General features: G+C 45.8%; 1 long non-coding RNA gene across 1 annotated transcript in view; it reads right to left on the bottom strand.

Moving 5' to 3' along the window:
* Nucleotides 1–11638, bottom strand: part of LOC102549662 (uncharacterized) — a 108265-nt gene that overhangs the window by 37350 nt on the left and 59277 nt on the right. The window lies entirely within an intron of this gene.

Genomic DNA, 11638 nt, shown 5'->3' with positions numbered 1-11638 from the left:
CATTAACCAATGTAGAGAAGGTGGCTAGGTCCAGTCTCAAAAACAAGAATTCTGGGGGTTGGGGATTTAGCTCAGTGGTAGAGCGCTTGCCTAGGAAGCGCAAGGCCCTGGGTTCGATCCCCAGCTCCGAAAAAAAAAAAAACCCAAGAATTCTTCATTAGCTATGACCTTGAAACCTCCTTAGACATCCTAGTCTTATTTTCCTAGAATTATTTTCAAGGCAGTTGTGAGAGATTGGGAGAAGAATTTGGGCTAAATATATAAACACAGGGGATAGTCAGGCCTGGTAACTCCTGCAACTTGGGAGGGTAAAGCAGGAGAATTGTTACCAGTTTTGAGCTACAGAGAGGAGTCATGTCTCAAGAACAAAAAAGCAATAGCAATTTAAAAAAAAAAGCATGGGGGTCTAAGGATACTGATGTTATTTCAAGTCATGAAAGAAGATAGGATTATCTCTGATGAAAGAAAAGGCCAAAGGACTGAACCTGAGACATCCCATCCTTCCAAGTTGTGAACATGAAAAGCCAGCAAGCATACCAAGAAAGAAAGTCAAGTACTGTGTGGAGTGCTAGAAACCAAGTGTAGAGAATGTTTCAGAAACCAGGAGGCATGCAAAAAGTCAGATGCAGCCACTGAGTCAGGAAGGGTGAAGCTGAAAACGGATGTCAGCTTCAACAGCACGGAGTTCACAGCAGCAACCTTGACAAGAGCAGGCTCAGGTGGGTGCTGGCATTGAACCCCTGATAAAGTGGGATGAAGAGAAACAGGACCACATGATTCAATGTCCCGAGTGAGGCTTATCAAAAGGTTTGTTTCACATGAGGAGCAGGGAGAATGAGCAGTAGCTGAGGAAGAAGAGTCCTGAGAGATATTTAAGCTTGTTGGAGGCGGGAGTAGAACTGAGCCACTAAAAGGCAGGCACTCAAGGAGAGAGGATAGGGCAGTGCAGGCAGAAAGTCAAGTTCTCCCTCATTAGATAGAGTTTGCCCATCTATGAAACAGGCAAGCTGGCAGAAAGGATGCCAGGAGGGTAAGCAAAAATGGTGACAGGTGATCTTCAGGGTGGACCTGGTTGATTATATTTTCTCAATGAAGTTGGAAGGGAGAGATGCTGTCAGGTTAAGCAGAGAAGCTATGATGACATAGCCAAGGTAAGAAGACGTAAGAGAGAGTGAATATGGGACCAGCAATAGTATTTCCAGGCATTATGATTGATCCAAAGGACTCCAGGCCAGGAAGTCAACGCCACACCTGTTCTCTGGTGTGTTGCTTTGAGTCATGAGTCCAGCAAGGAGTAAAAAGAAAGCTGGAGTTAGCTAGCCAGCAGGAAAGAGTAAGGTTGTGTTTATGGTAATTGTCCATGAGATTTGAGCCTGGTCAGGAGCAGAGGGAAAAGGAACAAAATGGAGATGTCAGTAACAGATTGATAAATCCCCTTATCAACTAAAAGACCCCCTCTCTGTATAAATTCATATATCTTGTTCCCTTCCTCCCTCTGCCATATGTATATGATATACACATATATATCACATAACACAAAGCAATGGTGTTTAGATTTTAGAAAACAGACAGTTCTGATAGGAGTCCCAGAGAGATGAGAAGTATCACATAAACCTATGACACATAAACCCAAAGCCCAGGAAGAGCTTACATGGAAGATGTTGTCTCCTATGTGAAAAGTATCCTGAAAATTGGTGCAGAAGGTAGAGCAGCCGAAAGTGTTCAGGAGAGGTTCACAGATAGTGCCATGTAGCTGGAAGCCCTTCAGGTCTCCAGCTAAACAGACTTGAGTGTAAGAAATATCTCCACTTTGGTCTGAAGGTCTTTACCAAAGCTTGTGTTAAAATTTGATCCTCACCCCACTGGGAGGTATTAAGAGATGGGACCAGGGGAACCTTCCAGAAGTGACTAAGTCCTAAGAGTTCTGCTCTCCTGAATATGTTAACATCTTGGTAGGCAGATGAGGTATCAAGTCAGTGACTTTGCTAACAAAGCAATCTCCCTCCACCTACCTTGGTCTTCCCACCATGTAGTGGCTCAACCATGTGTCCCAGCAGAGTCCCCATCAGCTAGAAGGTCCTGAGATGCTACCCTTTGGTCACGAGCCTCCAGAACTGTCACCTAAATAAACTACTATTCTTTATAAGTTACCCAGTCTGGGAATAAAAGAGAAGAGGGGAAAACTGTCTTGTGGGACAGGAGACTCAGTACTGCCCTTCCTTCACACACAAAGAGGTCAGAAGTCACTGGCTCAACAGGAAATGAAATGAATAGATCTGGCATTTCCTAGCAAAGCTTAAATGCAAGGTCCTCAGTACTGTCCAAAAGCAAGGCCCTCAGTACTATCTAAATGCAAAGTCCTGGGTACTGTCTAAATGCAAGGTACTCAGTACTGTCTAAATGCAAGGTACTCAGTACTGTCTAAAACCAAGGTCCTCAGTACTGCCTAAAAGCAAGATACTCAGTACTGTCTAAAAGCAAGGTCCTCAGTACTGTCTAAAAGCAAGGTACTCAGTACTGTCTAAAAGCAAGGTCCTCAGTACTATCTAAATATAAGGTCCTGGGTACTGTCTAAATGCAAGGTACTCAGTACTGTCTAAAAGCAAGGTCCTCAGTACTGTCTAAAAGCAAGGTCCTCAGTACTGTCTAAAGGCAAGGTCCTGGGTACTGTCTAAATGCAAGGCGAAGCAGAGTAAAGGGGTAATTATCAGGACCTGGGTGTGGGGTGGGGTGGGGTAGAAGAAGAGAGGAATAGTTAAGTTAGAGAGGGTTCACCAGTGATCCTGAAGAAATGAGAGTACCAAAGTCCCTAGTGTGGCTCATTTGGAAACAGTATACCGTGAGCTAAGGGAACATACTAGAAACTAAAAGCAGTGAAGTTTGCTCTCGATGGGGCCTGCTTTCCTCCCAGGCTTGATAAGACTGTCTTTTCTCTCCTCATTGTTAGCGTTGCCACACACTCATCCCAGCTTCTGGGGACTCTAAGAAGAGTCAGACTGATGGTATCCGACCACTGAGCCACACTCAGGGAGAAGGCCAAGGGCTTTTGCTTATAGGATCTAGAGCTTAGGGATCTGGAGGAAATCACAGGTTGACAGTTTTCTGTCTTCCTCCAAACAAGCAGCTGTCTGAATCCCAAGGCACTTCTCACTAGCACCAGGACAATAGACAAGGCTGCCTACCACCTTAACACCATCTGGGCTCCACTGCCTGGTCTCATGGATGGGGAAGTGAGAAAGCCAACGAGCTCCTTCCATCCTGACCCTCCCGATTGCCCCAGTGAAAAGCTGTTCACCCTCTGACAGAACAGGTTCTCCATCAGACCTGAGCCGTGGCTCACCAGCACAGTGACTAGTGTTCACGTAAGAAGGGTAAGGCCTTGGCAAACAGATGTGGCGTGTGTGAGCTCTGGGTGGGGTGCACGGAAAGAATGTGCCCAGCTGCAAAAAAAAATCAACTTCCAGTGTCTTCTGTTGCCCTCTGCTGCCCTCTGCTGCCAATTATGCTTCATTGCAGTTGGCGTTTAGGAGTGATTTCTCTTTCACCTTCTTTAAGGCATTTTGGATAGTTTTGTACTAGCATAGATGCCCTAGTTGACAATACTTTATACAGTGAACATCCCAGTGACATCCCCTGAAGTCAAGACTTGTTTTTCCTGTCAGTTCTGGAAAGACTTGTAGCAGCAGTAGTATTGATTGATCGGATTCTAGGAAGCCCATGATGATTATCTCAAAATCTGTACACACTCTGATCCACAACATGTACAGAAGGAAGCTGTGTATTCCTCTCAGCAGGAACATGTTAAGGGCCAGTCTGAACTCTGGCTTCAACGAGGCCCCCAGCTCTTTGTACAGTCACAGCTCTGGTCATCTGAATACTAAGAGATGGAAATTTGCGTGCTTCTGGTCTTGCATGACAGCAGTTGTGGCCCTGAGGTTACATAAGCACTTGCTTAAGTGAGTCGCCTGGCTCCATCCTCACCGACCCACTAGGTGGCTTCTGTAGAATTTTCCTTTGCCGGGATTTACAGGAACTGCTAAGGACTTGGCTGCCTGAACTAAATGTCAAGACTCTACCTTTTCATAGTGGGTATAGCTCGAGTCTATGTGGAACACCTGTCACCGTGGAAAATGGAAGTCAAGACAACATTCAAATCAGTGCAGATGCCAGCTCTCCCAGCTATTGCTCACATTCTTCACCAGTTGTACAGCACACAGCTCTCATACAGCGTGGAAATAAGTTACTTTAATCACTGTCCCAAACAGGAAAGGATCTCTCCATCGACAGCACTTGGTAGGGACAGTCTGAAGACTGTCACCTCTCCCATGTCTCCTCTGTGCCAGCTTTCCACTGTAATTAGCTTATGAAGTAGTCCTATGTAGACCATCCATCAAGTTCTGGTCTACTTTATGGCCCCGTAGAAGCATGTGGAGCGGTGGTGAAAGAGAAAGGGACATTGCTAAGAGACCACCTGAGTGCTGAACTCAGAAGCCTCCAAAACTAAGAGCACAGATAGGGAAATAAATGATGTTTTCCTAACACGGAGAGTATTAATTAGATCCAGCTATTTGCCAGCTAAGTGCCAAAAGGGTCCCTGGTAATTAAAAGAACTAATCAGATTTTCAAAGGGCACTCATACCATGTAAACATGAGGGGATTATACTTGATGTTCTCAGTATGTCATTTTAAGCTGTTAGGGGTGAAGTGCTCTGGCTGTTTAATCTTCTAGAAGAGGCAACACAAGCCTATTACTTGCCCACCCTTGGGAGGGATAGAGGAACCCCAAACTGCCACCAAGTTCTCCCAAGCTTTGTTAGTGCCCAGAACAAATAGAACATGTAGACATCAGTCCTACTGCTCAGAAAGCTATATAGTTCTTCTAGCTTGTTTGTTTGGCTTAATCACTCCAATTGTCACTAAGTCCATATTATTTTATTTTTAATCTCCGCCCCCTGTCAGCGTTTGCAAAGCGCATGAGCCCAGCGCTCGCTGCTATCTCCAGAACAATTCGGTCTTTCTCAGACTTTCTTTTTAAGTGGTTTCCATTGACGTTTGGCCAGTGAGAACTTAGGACAAGAGACAGAGAAGTAGCCACCAAGCTGGTCACAATAGGTCACAGTTACAATTTCAGTACTTGGAAGGCTGGGGCAGAAGGATCAGAGGATCACTGAAATAGCAAGGCCACCCTAAGCTACATAGTAAAACCTCATTTCCAAAAAAGAAAGAACGAACATAAAAGGGGAAAAGAAAGAACTGAAAGGAAGGAGAAGCTGGGGTGTTTCTCTGCCCCCTCACTTTTCATGGTGTCCCTGGAGGACTAGTCCCTCCTTTGCCACAGTCATAGCCAGATGGTCTTCTCCTGAGTGCATTTCATTCGGAGACTGATTCTGGCCTCTAGAAGGCTCCCCACTGTCCTCACTAGCTCATGGCAGATGCAGGGCATGCTAACTCACCTATCAGTTGTTCCAAGTGTATGAACAGTGCTTTGTACTGAACTCCTCAGCCTCAATACATATCATGGGCTGTTTCCCTAACTGGAACTGGGGACTGCAAAGCCCAAGATCAAGGATTCTGAAGGTCACGTCTGGTGAGAGCAGCTCTCTGCCTCCAAGATGGTGCCTTGGTATTGCATCCTTTGGGGTGGGATGGAAAGAAACACGATGTCCTTGTGTCTGTGGAAGCTAAAAGACAGAGGAGCCAAAGGCTGTGAGGAACCTCCTATTATCATCCAAGAGGGAACAGCCTTCATGACTTGACCACCTTGAAGAGACCCATCTCTTGCCACCATCCCATTAGCATCGACGAACTTTTGAAGAGGATACAGTCACACTACTTCAGAGACTCAGAAGCCAGGACCACCTATGTGCACATTGTCTCTAACAGTGGCAGTACATGTGTTAGATTCATTCTGGCATTCTCCTGCCTGACACTCACGTCCACTTACCAGTTTTGTGAGCTACGAGATTGCTAGTGTGGAATGGTGGCCCTCGAAAGATATGGTGACCACAGACGATTAGATAAACAGAGAGAAAGACACACAAAGAATGCACGCACACACGGACATACTCGCATACACTGGAGTTTTCCATAGCATCAAGAAGAATGAAAGTCTATCATTTGTGGGAAAATGGATGGAACTTGGAACCATCATATTAATGAGATAAAACATCTATAAAGGCAAATAATGCTTGCTCTATATGTGTCTGCACACAGGCATATAACATGTAATATATAACATATAACAGGGATATTTTGGAGGAGAAAGGTAGCTAGAGGGAGGAGACAAGAGAGGAGAATGGTGATAAATATGATCCAAATAAACAGTGCTTTAAACAAAATGTCAACCAACTATGTAATAATAATAATAATAATAATAATAATAATAATAATAATAATGTAATATCTACACTACGATCCTACATTCATATGCTAGTGCTGGAACGCCCAGCTGGCCACTTGCTTCTCTGGCCTACACCTTTCCATCAGTAAAATGGACGTAGTTCTGCCCTCTTATTTCTCAGGGTTGTGTGACGGTTGGATGGAACTGGAAACTGTAAAGTGTTGTAATGAGGAACTGCTGTGTCGGAAGGGCTCGGTCCTGCTGAACAGAAGCCGTATAAGGAGACTTTCACTAACAGGAGAAAGGGTGGAGGGAGAGAAAAGAGCAATATCAGTAGGCAGAGGGACAGACTCCTTCCTGTGTGTGGAGAATCCAAGTTTAAGGTGAAACTTCACTCACCCCCTACTCCCATTGCCTGAGAGAGAAACCTTCCTACAGCAGTGACTCTCAGCCTTCCTAATGCTGGGACTCTTTAATACACTTCTTCGTGCTCTGGTGACCCCGCCGCCATCCATAAAGTTAATTGTGTTGCTGTAACTTTTCTACTGTTAGGAATCATGGTGTGAATATCTGATATGCTGGATATCTAATATTTGTCCTTTGTGGAGGTCATAACCCACACGCTGAGAACTGTTGTCCTAATGACAGTGAGTCACCTAGTTGAAGGAATATGGCAATCTCGCCTGCGTCCTAGCACCCAAAAGCGACTTAAGACTGCCAGATGCCTTCAAAGGATGGCATGCTTCATAGCAGGCAGCCTTCAGTCCTCAGGGAATCCGTCATGAAGTCTGTAGTAACTGGCAAAAGATTGTGTGGAGGGCCATGGGAGCAGAGGCCAACAGAAATGGCAAATTCCAAAGGACAGTGAAGCTGCATGAGCACGGTCTTCTGAAAAGCTGTAGGTGCAGACAGAGTAACACTGCAGGAAGTGTGCGCTGAGAGCTGGCGAGAGGGCATGATCAATGTCAGTAGGACTCTAGCTGGTGTGGGGAACTGCACATAGAGGCAAGGACACCACAGTAACACGTGGGGTGGGGGTTCAAAAATAGAAAATTGGGACTTAGAAAGGCCTTATAGCATCTAATTTTGTCTGCACTCCCTCCAGAACACATTCCCGGAATTGAGGTGATGAATAGACTCAATCAGGATAGACAGAACAACAACAAGCAGAGGAGAAGATGAAACTGGGAAAGGAGAGAAATAAGCCAGGACCCAGCCCTCAAGTGTGATCCATTCTGCCAGGGAGCTCTGGAGATGGTGTCACAGCTAGACCCAGCTAGGGCAGGCTCAACAGCCAGTGAGACATCTGGAGTACTTTGTTCTCTATACAGTAAAGGGTTAAATTTGTCCTAAGAAAGATCTGGTTATTGGCCAGTTTAAGGGAGGCCACCTCTCAGACTTTGGAATGTCCCTGTTGATAAGAGTCTCTTTATTTAGCTAGGACCTTGAGCCACGCCAGATAGCCCCTGCTAACAATGCCCTTTATGGTGGGGGCTTTGTCTGTTTGACCTCAGAGGGTGCTAGAGATTATGGTGAGCCAGGTGAGCAGTCATGGCTGGTGACTATTGGATGCTCAGTGTCCCTGGTTAGTAAATCTCTATGAGTGTGGCTTGCCGCAACAGTGGAGGGAGAACCAGGCTCTGTCAGTAGGGCCATGGGGAAGGAGAGCTAGAGTGCCATAGCTTGATACTCTGAGCCTGGCCCCAGTGACTCTATTCTGCTGATTTTAATCTGCGTCCTGCCATTATACCAACACATAGGTGGTTCTGATTGCCTTTCTGAGTCCTGTGAGTGCTAATGAGTCATGGACTCTCCCATGACTGGTTAATGGTTTGTCCCAGTTCCCCACACAAGCAAAACAATCCATGCCTCAGGACAGACACCCTGAGGTATACAGGCACTGGCCGTTGGAAGCACAAGTGAGCCCCCAAAATGACCGGTATGTCCCAGAATGCTCCAGAATGGCAGTATGGGATGCACCTAACACTGTTGAAAGCTGATGGTTCACATAGGGGTTCCCAATACAAAGCCCTATGCCATCTATCTACAACAAGAATAATCATATTTGGAAAATAAGATTGAGATCATCCGTCATCATCGCTAAGAGTCATCACATGATCCTAGGCAAACCTCCCAAAGTAGTCAGTGCAGAAGAGAACTGCCCATTTGACTGGGGTGACTTTAAAGTGCTGTCTCCACACTTCTGGGAGCTGGATCCTGTGAAAAACTGTTGGCGTTGACATCTGTGTTGCTGAGCCAACTCTCAGTTCCTGATCCCACAGCTCCAGGGCAGAGCATCTGAATTCTAACTGGCTCCTGAATAATGCTTCTGGTGGTCCAGCATACATCTGGAAGAGCATTCCTTCACAGGTAGAGGACAGGCTTACCAGTGGGGCAGGCTCTGCCCTGATGAGGGAGATACTAAGTAACAGGGCTAGAGAAAGTGCACTACTTACCATGCCCTGGTTCTCTTCAGTCCATTCTTCCCAGTGTGAGCCCAGAGGAAGGAATTTGCTGGAAATTTGGGGCACACGCTGGAAAGGAACTTGCTGAAAGGCACAGTAGGGGACTATGGAAGAAAGGCAGGGGGCAGAGAAGAGCAATGGAGTGTGGATGACTAGTTAGCAGGCAGACATTAAAAACCTTAAAAGTGGTCCTAGGGGTGGGATACTCGCACCTTACTGGCCCAAGACCCACCAGACTCCATGGCTGAAGGTCCTGCATAGGCTCTGTCTTGCAACGGACCAGGTTGCCATGGAGCAAGGAAATCATGGAGCAGGAAAGACAGACACAAGCCATGAAAGAGGAAGTGTGCCTTATGGGGAACTGTCCCTGGTGGTTAAAGATGAGCTCAGGCAGGTTAAGGAGTGAGAGCAGTTGATGTGACAGGTTTGACTGATGAGTGAAGTAATGGCCCAAAGGAAACCAGGTACCATGAGGCAGGGAAATATCACCTGGGTTGTACTCTGAGGGCCCTTCTGTTTTACATTGTCCAAGTCACAACAGTTAACAGACATGCCTCCTTGACCCACACTTAGCCCACAACGTCCTTAAAAAAATGCATCATTCTAAAAATCCCTTGTTCTTGCCACAAGTTCAACCTGTCTCAAAACTGTTTTGTCTACTCATTTATTCAATTCATTCTATTCAGCGCCTACACTGTGCCAGGATGGATGGTCAGAATATGGAGTCTCTACTCTAGTAGAAAGGATAGAAATCACAGACATACAAATAAGATTGTTGCAGGAGCTAAAGAAGACACTCCATCGGGAAAGAGCGTGGTGTGCAAGCATGAGGACCTGAGTTCAGACCCTCAGCATCCACATAAACTAGACACAGTGATGTATTTGTGTAGCCCAATGCTGGTGAAGTCCTATGGACAGCTAAGTTGATTATCTCTGGATCTATGAGACCCTGTCTCAAAAAAAAATAATATAGAGAGGGATGGAGGGACAAACACCTGTCAATCACCCACCAGCCTGTCCTATATGCTGAACCTGCTAGAGAGCAAAGGAGCCTGGGGAATGTAGTCTGTGTCCTGTAGTATACAGTATACAGCCTTTGAGCTACTACTCAGGCAGCAGTCTGCGTGCACAATTAGTTCTCAATACAAGGGACAGATTATGTTCATGCTTATTGAAGTGACTCAAAAAAATGAAAAATTTCCAACCAAGTGATGGGGAAGATTTCAGTCACTCTGTGAAGAGACAGTAGGACAGAAGGTGAGGTCAAGATTATTGAATAAGAGTCCAGAGAGATGTTTCAGCATCTGTTGTCAAGCAAGTCTGATACCTGAGACCCACATTGAAAAAGGGGGAAATCATCTTCCCCAAGTTGCCCTCTGACTTCCACGTATATGCCACATGCATACATGCAACAAGAAGACGAATAAATATAATTATTGAATAGCATATGAAAGAAAATATTTGGTAGAGAAAAATACTAAAACCACCACCAAGACCACAATGTAATTGATAAAGAAAAACAAATCAACAAAAGCTTACACTATAAAAATGACCTCTAATGAGAGGTTCCAGTCTGCTGGGCATAGTCGCCATTGGGCTTCTGATTTTTTCCCCAGCCCTGTCCCACTTCCTTTCTTAGATGTGTTTAGTAAACTCTCTGTTTCTATCACTAGCCACACATCCCTACCATGTTCCCAGTTACAATAACACGGAAATCCCAGCTACCCACCTATAACACCGTCGTCTGAATTCAGCCTAGCGCTCCACCTTGGCAGGCAGCCTCCGTGGTTCTACCCAACACATCAGCCTTGTGGTGGCATCCCTGAAGTGTGAGCCGCATTCCACTGCACATTTTCTCAGCCACTCATACACACATAGCATTTGCATTGACTCATGTAGCTGAGAGTGGGAGGAAGGCCCACTGAGGGCTCTTAGGAACCCTGGCATCCAGCTCAGATGTGTACCTCTGGCACACAACACAGAAGCAGTCCATATAGAAGGAGACCAAGAACCAGGGCTGCCCGGTTGTCACTGGAGGCTTGGAATCCTCAGAACTGAGTGCTCTGGACTCTCCTCCCCTCCATCATTCTGATTGCTCCTAATACAGCTTCATTCCTCTTCTACATCCCCTTTGTGGTTTCAAAAAGGTTAGGTCGTTGCTTGATAAAAAAAAAAAAAGAGATAGAGCAAGAAATTCAACGAAAGCATTGCTTTTCTTATTTAGCAAACTAAGCCAGGTTAGCCTGGTACGTGTTGTAACCATTCTCCTGGGAGCTTGCTGACAAGCCTATAAATTCCCTAAGTTTTGAAAAGTGGCTACAGACCACACACACTAATATTGCCCATCGGTGACATCACAACCTGAGAATTTTCCTGGGCTGGGCTGAGCTAGTCTCCTGCCATGTGGATGCTTTAACTGAGCCAACTCATGCGTCTGTCCTAGAGCTTTGTGGAGTGAGGCAGCCTGCTCATTCCTAAAGACCATAGCAGGAGGGTGCATGCTTAACTGCATGACACTATATAACCTGCAGTCACAATGTGTGAGAAACTGAGGCAGCATACGAGCAGTTGAAGCAGGAGGCTCAAGATGTTTGAGGTCAGAGGGGAAGTGCATAGTAAGAGTCTGTCTCAGAAACAACAACAATGATGATGATGAAAACAAAACTGGAAAAATCTATATAGACTGGAGAAGTATTACTTCTATTTACGCAGTTCTGTCAGTCCCCCAAGACAGAGGGATCGAGTCGGTGCACCTCACTTCTCCCTTCTTGTAGATCTCACTCAGCACGGATCTCTGCAGCCCCTTCTCACCAGGGATCCCAAGCTTCAGCTC

Source organism: Rattus norvegicus, chromosome 3, assembly GCF_036323735.1.
Source record: "Rattus norvegicus strain BN/NHsdMcwi chromosome 3, GRCr8, whole genome shotgun sequence".
NCBI classification, from domain to species: Eukaryota; Metazoa; Chordata; class Mammalia; order Rodentia; family Muridae; genus Rattus; species Rattus norvegicus.
This window is presented reverse-complemented; position numbering and strand designations above follow the sequence as displayed.